This window comes from Arachis hypogaea, chromosome 19, assembly GCF_003086295.3.
Source record: "Arachis hypogaea cultivar Tifrunner chromosome 19, arahy.Tifrunner.gnm2.J5K5, whole genome shotgun sequence".
Classification (NCBI taxonomy): Eukaryota; Viridiplantae; Streptophyta; class Magnoliopsida; order Fabales; family Fabaceae; genus Arachis; species Arachis hypogaea.
Window position 1 is genome coordinate 17,543,374 of NC_092054.1, and position 10,668 is coordinate 17,554,041.

Below are 10,668 nucleotides of genomic sequence, written 5' to 3' on the forward strand. Positions count from 1 at the left end.
TAGATGGTTACTCAGGCTACAACCAGATTGTAGTTGACCCAAAGGACCAGGAGAAAACATCTTTTACTTGCCCATATGGGGTCTTTGCTTATAGACGCATGCCCTTTGGATTGTGCAATGCACCTGCCACTTTCCAAAGATGCATGTCTATCTTTTCAAACATGAATGAAAATTTCATTGAGGTTTTTATGGACGATTTTTCAGTGTTTGGTGATTCTTTCCCTAGTTGCTTACACCATCTTGCCTTTGTGCTAAAGAGATGTCAATAGACTAACCTAGTTTTAAACTGGGAGAAATGCCATTTTATGGTAACGGAAGGGATAGTCCTTGGCCACAAAATCTCTAATAAAGGCATAGAGGTGGATAGAGCTAAGGTGGAAATAATTGAGAAATTACCTCCACCCAATAATGTTAAAGCAATTAAGAGCTTCCTGGGACATGCTAGGTTTTACAGAAGGTTCATTAGAGATTTTTCAAAAATTGCCAAACCTTTGAGTAATCTACTTGTCTCTAATGTACCTTTTGTGTTTGATCAAGAATGCATGCTGGCTTTTGAAGATCTCAAAAGAAAACTTTCCTTAGCACCCATCATAGCCCCACCTAACTGGGATTTACCTTTTGAGCTGATGTGTGATGCATCAGATTTTGCTATTGGGGCAGTATTAGAACAGAGGAAGAACAAATTAGTGCATGTTATATACTATGCCAGCAAAGTCCTTAATGAAGCTCAAAAGAACTATACCACCTTTGAAAAGGAATTACTGGCCATAGTGTTTGCATTTGATAAATTTATATCATACCTCATTGGTTCTAAAGTGATTGTTTTTACTAATCATGCAGTACTAAAATATCTACTTGCCAAGCAAGAATCAAAACCAATATTGATAAGGTAGATCTTACTGCTTCAGGAGTTCAACATTGAGATTAAGGATAGGAAAGCAGTAGAGAACAAGGTAGCAGACTACCTGTCAAGAATCCCTTGTGAAGAAGACAACGCACACATCTCATGTGTGAATGAATATTTTCCAGACGAGCCATTGATGTTGATTCATAAGGCACCCTGGTTCGCGGATATTGCCAATTTTAAGGCCACTGGGGAGCTACCTTTGGAGATCAACAAACATCAAAGAAGAAAGGTCATCAATAATGCCAAGTATTTCATTTGGGATGAACCATACCTCTTCAAAAAATGTTTGGATGGAATACTTAGAAGATGCATCTCAGAGGAAAAAGAACTGGAAGTTTTATGGAATTGTCATGGTTCCTGTTATGGAGGGCATTTTGGAGGAGAAAAAACTGCAGCCAAAGTACTACAATGTGGATTCTTTTGGCCCACCATCTTCAAAGATGCAAAAGAACTGGTGAAGAAATGCAATGAATGACAAAGAGCTGGAAACTTGCCCAAAAGAAATGAGATGCCACAACACTTCATCTTAGAACTTGAATTATTTGACGTATGGGGGATTGACTTCATGGGACCATTCCCAACCTCATACTCAAATAAATACATTTTGGTGGCAGTAGACTATGTGTCCAAATGGGTGGAGGTCATTGCAACCCCAACAAATGACAATAAAAAGTGATGAACTTTCTCAGGAAAAATATCTTCAGCCGGTTTGGAGTTCCCAAAGCTCTTATCAGTGATGGAGGAAGCCATTTCTGCAACAGATTATTAAAGACTCTGCTCCTGAGATATGGAGTCAAGCATAAGGTTGCCACACCTTATCACCCCTAAACAAGCGGACAAACAGAAATATCCAATAGAGAGCTCAAAAAGATTCTTGAAAAAATTGTGGGAGCTTCAAGAAAAGACTAGTCAAAGAAGTTGGATGATGTTCTTTGGGTGTATAGGACAGCCTTCAAGACACCAATTGGGATGTCTCCATATTAACTGGTGTATAGAAAGGCTTGTCATCTTCCAGTGGAGCTTCAACACAAAGCATTCTGGGCTCTCAAGTTACTGAACCTTGATGATAACGCTGCTGGTGAAAGAAGGATCCTGCAACTACATGAATTAGAAGAATTCAGATCCCAAGCTTATGAAAATACCAAGATTTATAAGGAGAAGGCAAAGAAATGGCATGACCTCAAGTTGGCACCTAGGAGCTTTGAAGAAGGACAGAGAGTCCTCTTCTACAACTCCAAGTTAAAGCTCTTTCCTAGAAAGTTAAAGTCAAGGTGGTCAAGACCCTTTCTTGTCACCAAGGTTTCACCTTATGGGCACATAGAGATCATGGAAGAAAGCTCACAGCGGACCTTTACTGTAAATGGAAACAGACTCAAACACTATCTAGGTAACATGGGGGAAAGTCCCAAGATGAAGTATAATCTCAACTGAGGTAACAATCGTCATGCTAGTGATGTTAAAAGAGCGATTGTTGGGAGGCAACCCAACCAGAGGTAAACCTTCTTTGTGATTCTTTTCTTTCTCTAATAAAAGGTCAAGTTAACATTCTATGCATTGCAAGGAATTAAGTTTGGTGTTTCACACCAAAAGTGATTGTTCCATGAGTTAATAATTCAAGGATGAATGTGTGATATTAAGTTTGGTGTTCCACCATGGATTTCACATGAACACATTGCAATCCTTCAATTAACATAAGAAATCACTAATCCCAAGTAGTCACAGAAGCCATTTGATTTGTGAAATTCTCTTAAGTTGTTTTCTTAAAAAGACTAAAAGCATATGATGGTACATTGCATGTAACTCATTGTATCAAGAAGTAGGCAATGAACTAAGTTTGGTGTTCACACACCAAAGTAAGTTCAGAAGGTTACAAACATACATGAATGCTAACCACTCAAGTGCTTGGGAAGCAAGCAACTTTCAATACCTTTATAGGAAGAACAGTCAAGCTTTTGGAAGGAACATGCATCATCATCTAAGGAGGAAAAGAAGGATACAAGAGCTAAAGGTGGTGATGAAAAAGAGGAAACAAGAGGGCACCAAGAGGTTGTACTATTTCTTAATTAAAATTGTCAATTGAAAGTGCACTTGTACTGCTGTTGATCAATGTCTCTTCAGTCTTTGAGTTAGTTGCATCATTTAGCTTCTTTTATATGTTTTGGCTTGCTAGCTTAAAAATGCTTAGGCCACTGCATCATATCTTACTATATGTCTTGTTGTTGAGCTTCAATAAAAGAAATTGTAAGGAAATGTTGTGAAAAAGAAGAGTGAAGTCCAAAGTTTACAGAATTGAGTCGTAGTATTTATGGTGGTATTTGCTAACTAAGTTGGTTCATCAATAAGGTTGAGGATTAGAATTTATCTTGAAATATGAGCTTCTTACGCACTCTATGAGACTTAGATGAATAAAAAGATCCTGGAAAGAAAAAGAAAATGAAAAGAAAGAAAAGAGCAAGCAATAAAGCTAGGCACCAATAGTTTGAATCCTAAGATATGTGTCTGTGGTGTTTTTGTGCAAGGATATGCTTGGATGATTAGGTTCTGAGGAGTGTTTCATCACTTGATAACTTGGGTTAACTAACCTGGGATTATCAACTGAAAGTCCACTATCAAGAGCAACCTTGTCACAAAACAATTAGTAACCCAAAGAGGTGTTGGACACCAAGGTCTCAGGAATGAATAACAAGCCATGTGCATGTGGTGTGTATGTGTTGAGGAGAGGCTTGAGTAAGTAAGTCCTCAGGAGTGTTTCAACACCTAGCACCTTGAACCAACTAGTTCGGGAGTGCTGGCTGAAAGCTTATCATAAAGAGTTGCCTCAACACAGAGCACTTAGCTAAATAAAGTAATAAGCTTCTAAAGAGAAAAAGAGAACAAAAACATAGCTAAGTTAAGGATCAAGAATAAGAGTCTCATAGAAGGCAATAGAGTGAGTATTTAAGAGCATATTATAGCCTAGAAACCAGCAAGAACATGAACCTAAGTTGTCATGCATGAAACTCTATGAACCAAGGTTTTGAATTCTCTCAATAAGGACTCATATCTCTTTGTATTTTCATTCATTTTTCTTATGTTCTATCACTTGCTTGAGGACAAGCAAGATTTAAGTTTGGTGTTGTGATGCCAGGGTATCTTGGCTAGTTTTACAAGCCATTTTGAGTATGTTTTAGGTTAGTTTCATGCATTTTCTTAAGCAATAAGCAAGCATTTGGATGAGTTATGCATTCATGTCTTGATTCAATCAAACATTGTGAATTCTAAATAATTTCATGAGAATAATGCAAGAATTAATTGATGTAATGAATGATACATTATCTTATGATTGGAGCAAGGCTTTGATGCAATTATTTGATTAATTTCAGGTAAGATGGAAGCAGGAGAAGAACCATATTAGTGGCCAAGTTAGTGCCACTAACGTGGACAAAGCAAGGAGAAGGACCGTTAGTGGCAACGTTAGTGCCACTAACGTCATCGAAGGGTATGCTCAAAAGAGGAAAGCCACGTTAGTGCCACTAACGTGGGAAAAAGAAGGAGAAGGACCGTTAGTGGCAACGTTAGTGCCACTAACGTGAGCGAAGATGTGCTCAAGGGAAGAATAAGCCACGTTAGTGGCCAAGTTAGTGCCACTAACGTGGGAAGCTCAAGGAAGTGGCGTTAGTGGTGGCATTGATACCATTAACGTCATCGAAGGGTGAAGCAAAGGCAAGGATTGAGTGGCGTTAGTGGCCACGTTAGTGCCACTAACGCCACCATTAACGTGGGCTTAGGCAAGGTGTGGCGTTAGTGCCACTAACACCAGGAGTAATGTGGATTCAAGGGGTTTTAGGACGTTAGTGACTACGTTGGTGTCACTAACATCTTCGAGCCAGGAAATTACACATAACGTTACTCACACTAACGGCCTAACTAACGTGACTACTGCCTCAACTGAACTCTTCCAGCAAGCTGAGCAAAGCCCAATGAGTTTGTTAACTGCTTCAACTAAGGCTAAGGGCCCACATCCAAAGACTTGAAGACTCAACTAAGGATTAGAGAAGTGGTATATATAGGAGTAGTTTTGAACTAAAGAGGAATTGGAACCTGGAGGGGATCCAGATTTGTAAACACTCACAATTTACTCTTCTCTGTAATTAGTTGCTTTCCCATGCATTTCACATTTCAATTTCTATTTTCCAGAGCCTTGATCAACTAAACCCCACTTCATTGGGGGAAGAAGCTCTGTTGTAATTCAATGGATCAATCATAGTTCTTATTGTTCTTCTTCTATTCATTCTCTTTGATTTGTTTGAAAGCTTTTGATCTTCATCCAATTGAGCAATTGTCTCGGAAGAGAAATTGTTCATACTTAAATTTTCTTGGAACCTTGGAAGAGGAATGAGGAAATCATGCTAGAAACGCTTTCTCATATTGGATTAGATTGGGGGTTGGACGGATATAGTGACTATAATCCTCTCGATACTTTGATCCAGAAAAACATGTGGTATAATCAGTGATCGTACTTCATCTCTTCCCATGAGCAATTAAATCAAGGAATTGGGCAATTGTTCAAGCTTAGAGAGATTGAATTGCCAAGGAATTGGGATTCAATCACCTAGGATTGCCAAGAGATCAATGAGTTGCATGGATTGAGGAAGAGATGAGAATGAACTTGATCCAGAGAATGCAACATCTCCTGAACCCAATGAACTTCCCTATTCTTATTTTCCCATTCTCTATATTTCTGTTTACTTTAATGTTCATCACCCCATTCCCATCTAATTTCCTGCAATTTACTTTCTGTAATTTACTTTTTGCAATTTACATTCAGCTATTTACCTTTCCGTCATTTACAATTCTTGCTATTTACATTTTCCGCCATTTAAATTTCTGCAAATCTCAATTCAATTATGTTTAGTTCAACTAGACCATTCCTCTGATTAAAGTTGCTCAACCAATCAATCCCTGTGGGATTCGACCTCATTCTACTGTGAGTTTTTACTTGATGACAAATACGGTATACTTGCCGAAGGGAATTTGTTGAGATACAAATTTTTCATATCAGAATCCTGTCATTATCTCTATTCCATTGTGTATTCCATTTTTAACTCTATGGTTTAATGTGCTTGTCAAGCCTCTATTGCTGAGCTGGTGCTAACTTCCCGCTATACCTCCCTAGAATCCTCTTGTGCTTGGTCATTTTCTTCATTATTGTACATCTTATTTCTTCACACGTTGGAATCGACTTCTCCCTAACCTCAACTATCATAGAGTTTCAAACCTCACACATGTTATTTGTGAGGCTATCATTATTCGGACTATGACTAAAATATGCCTTGCACCAAATTCCAGAGTCAAGCTGATTCATATACTCCCATGCTCTGTGGCACACACTCTTAAACTTCTCCGTTGGTGCTTTGAACTGCACCTGAGTAGTGCACTTAGCTGCATGCCATAACAGTCCCTTTACCTGCTTGTTATTGTACCTTTGTTGAAGATTCTTCCAAATGTGCAGCACACAATTTCTATGTTAGAAATAGTGCATGACTTCCTTTGCTGCATGCATAAGTCCCTGCAACGAGAGTTTAAAAAAATGGTAATCCAATTATATGCAACACATGTCTAACTATAGTCAATTATAGGCCAATTATATGCTACAGAGTTCTAATTATAAGCCAATTATATGCTACAGAAGTCTAACTAAAACCAATTATAAGTCAATTATATGCTACAGAATTATTTATACAATCCAATAATCTAAACAACATCAACATTATAATCCAATTATACTCTACAGAATTATAAACAAGATTACATTATATTGGCAAATGTTCTACCTTCTGTTGGTCGGACATGAGATTCCATTTATGCCTTTGATGGTCACCCAAATCATCCTGAAACTGAATTAAGAACCACATCTAATTCTTTGTATTTTTTGCTCTTGTCACAGCATATGCAATAACGAATACATGGTTGTTAGTATCAAGTGACATTGCAGTTAAGAGTTAGCCTCCATAATACCCTTTTAAAAAGCATCCATCTAGGCCTATTAGTGGTCTACAACCCTTAATAAACGCATTTCTGCACGCATTTAAGCATATGTAAATTTTGTCAAACAGGGGTAAAGACTGAAAAATTGGGTCAACACACATGTTAGCCGTGCTACCTGGGTTACTCGTATGCAATTCTTGTAAATAATCCCACAACTTCTCATATTGTGCCTTGTCGTTTCCAACAACAATTTTTCTAACTGCTTTCAAAGCCCTTTGGATCATTTTCGGATGGAGCTGAACATTGAAGTCCTGCTTCATATGCTCCGTTGCTTCCCTCGATGTGAGCTTAGGCTATGTTGCCAACCTTTTTTTCAGCTTATCTGTGATCCATGCCCTATCGGCCAAGTTGCTTTCATAATTCCTTCCACATGTATGCTTGTTGTAGAATGTCTTTATTTCAAATGCCATTGTTTTTGAGTTTCTTGCCACGTATATCAACCATGGGCAGTTCTCCTCTGCACATCTAGCCCTTACCCTCTCTTTCTCATTCTTGATATATATGCAATCTCTTTCATCCCAGACAAATACATCCTTCAAGGCCATCTTAAATCTCTCTATAGTCGGAAATTGCATTCCAAGCTCAAATTGAAGCTCTCTATATTCATTTTATTTATTGAAATCAAGTCCTTGCATTGTCCTCTCATTCTCAGAAGAAACTGGGGTATGACAATCTTTAGAGGCATATTCATAGTTGTAGTCATCACTGTCACTCTTTTCATTAACCACTGTTGGGTCTCCCATATCTGTTTCTACTGGCCCTTGGACAAAACCCAACCCACTAGCAGATGTGTCAGTTCCATTTCCTTTACTAGATTCACCATATAGCACATGTCTTTTCCTCCTCCTCCCGGCATACCTCTTTGAGGATTTCTTATCATTTTTCTTAGGTGACACTTTCTTCTTGTTTGATGGAGACACCAATACTTTTTTTCTTTGCTTTTTTGCCACGTCTTTTTAGAGACTTAGACTCACTACTATCAATCTCATAACTAGGAGGAGGAGGGTTGTGGGCCTCATCCTCGGCAATCTCATATCTATCATCCGATGAAGGATCATCTGTGACCACAACAGGCTCTTTCTCTGGTTCTGGCTCTGCTTGTGGCTCTAGTTCAACTTCCATTGGTTGGCTTATAAGGTACTCAAGTGGATGTAGAACTCATTTTTGCTGGACAACTTATGATGACTTTACACATGTCATTAATATCCTGGTCACCCTCAAGGATATGAAGCCCAAATTCCATGTTTCTTGCTCTTGCATCAAGCCAGCAAATTTCTTTGTATTCTGGATATCCTAATCCTTTAAAGAGTTCTTCCAAGTCCTTCTTGTTGACAAAATCAACATTCATGGGTGAAAACTTCTCAGTCTTTCCATCTACGTACCGTAACACTCCATTTAAATCTTTCTTGAGTATCTTACTATGATGAAAAACAGGGATAACAAACACATACATCTACAAAAATATTAACCACAATTCAGTAACAGAGCTAAACTTCAAAGCTAATCAAGAGCAAATAACTATAATGCTACATATACTTATCAATCTGCCAACTACATGTCTATCAGTCAAGAATTCTTAACTCATTAGTAAACATAAAGGTAGAAATTTTCAAAGTTAACATCACTAATATAGCTTTGCAACAACCCCAAATTATCACACAAAGACAGTACTTAAGTTACCAACAAACCACACTTCATCACATCCACCCATAATCACCATGCATAATACTCGCAAAGTTATCAAAGCTAATTTCGTGGCCACTATCTTACACACTCTTCAACTACACTACAGTAACAGATAAATTAAGTAGAAGGGAACGAAGCATTCCTTAGCGTTTCAAAGAAACTTTCCAAATGCAATCAATGTCTTGCTGCACAGTGATGTAACACGCTTGCACGTCCTCAACGTAACGCTCTTTTCGAGAGAAGGAGAATGATTTTCAGAATTAGGGCCAAATGTAAATGACGAGGGAGAGGAAGGGATTTTATGGAATAAGCCTATTTATAGAACGCAACATTTTGCCAAAGGTCCAGGGGGCGATTTGTCTCTATTAGAAAGGAGAAAAATTCACGTGGACAAGTTACTGACACATTAGCAAGTGACCTATTGGGAACCAGTTGCAGGGACTGGATTGTACATATATGAAAGTAGATAAGGACCGATTTGGGTTTTTATATTTGTTAGGAGGTGCGAAATCCATTAGGCAAATGGTTAGGGAGCAAAAAGGACATTTACTATTCTAGAAGACTTGACAAACTGTGTGTTTTGTAAGGAAAAACTCGAAACTGTCCATCACCTTTTCTTCTCTTGGCATGGCAACTTTTTGGGATCGATTCTAAAATGGAGGAACTTGCAGTGGACATGATCAGGTCAAGTTGGTAATTTACAAATTCGACTTTTTGGATACATTTTTGGCCATTTAGAACTCCACTGCTGCATGCTCAAGTGAAGATGACGATTTGATTTTTAAAGTTCGAAAAATACTTCTGTTTGTTTGGTTGGTTGAGTTTTATTTGATTTTGCGGGAAGAAATATGGTTTTTGATGGACTACCAATAAGAGCTGGTGCTTTAGGTAATCATAAATACATAGGATGAGATTATGGAAGTTTTTTTACTACTAAGCAAGATTTGTTAGCTCTGTGAGTTGTGTTCTGTTTTTGGTTTTCACTCTGTGCGACAATCGGCGGTGAAATCAAGTTCGCGAAGAGATTAAGAGAACTCGAATGAAACATATTTTTTTATGAGGAGTGCTAGGTAGCCAAAAATTAATTACAATATAAAAATATTATATAAAAATTTCCATTCTCTTGATAAGCAAGTGATATACACCTTCTTATCACTTACTCTCTTTATCACCTACTATTTTTCTGCCTGCTTAGAGTCATTAATATTCTTTCCAAAATCAATTTCAGTTTCTTCCAAATTAAATCCCTAAAATTCCTCACTCACATTATTACCCATTAAAATGCAATTTTCCTGTAGAAATTATGGAGGTTAAATTTAAAAATTTTAACAACTTCTACTGTACAACTCATATTTTACACATAAAATATTAGAAAATAAAAAATAAAAGATAAGATATAAAAAAAATTAAAAAATAAATTTTTAAAAATAATTATTAACTCATCATACTAAAATCAATAAATAAGCATACATATGAATATTAAATAAAAAATATTAAAATAATAAAATCATGACCTATTAATACACATATGAGATAATTTGAAAAATACAATAAGACACATAGTTTAAAATTTGGTAATATTAATTATAAAAAATTTATTAATTATAGACATCATATGTATGAAATTATGAGTACAAAATTATGGATGTTATTAATATGAAATTATCGATGTTATGCGTATGAATTTATGGATGTTATGAGTAAATTTATCAATTGAATAAATTAATTTAAGAATTTGACATTTTTTTCAAATTCAATGATGAAAAAATTTAAAAACATATATGTTAATTTAATAGTTACTTATGCAATAACTAAAAAATAATATGTGTATGGATGTAATATCTAATAAACATGAATTTAAATTTTAGATATTAGTTGTATGTAATTATGGATGTTATGTATATGAGCTTATGAATGCTATGCGATATGAACTTAGTTAGTACAATATAATTATAGATGCACATAAACAAAAAATTAAATCAGTTTATTACCATACATCATCAAAGCTAGTGTAGTCTTTCATATTCTCGAAAATTGATTGACGGACA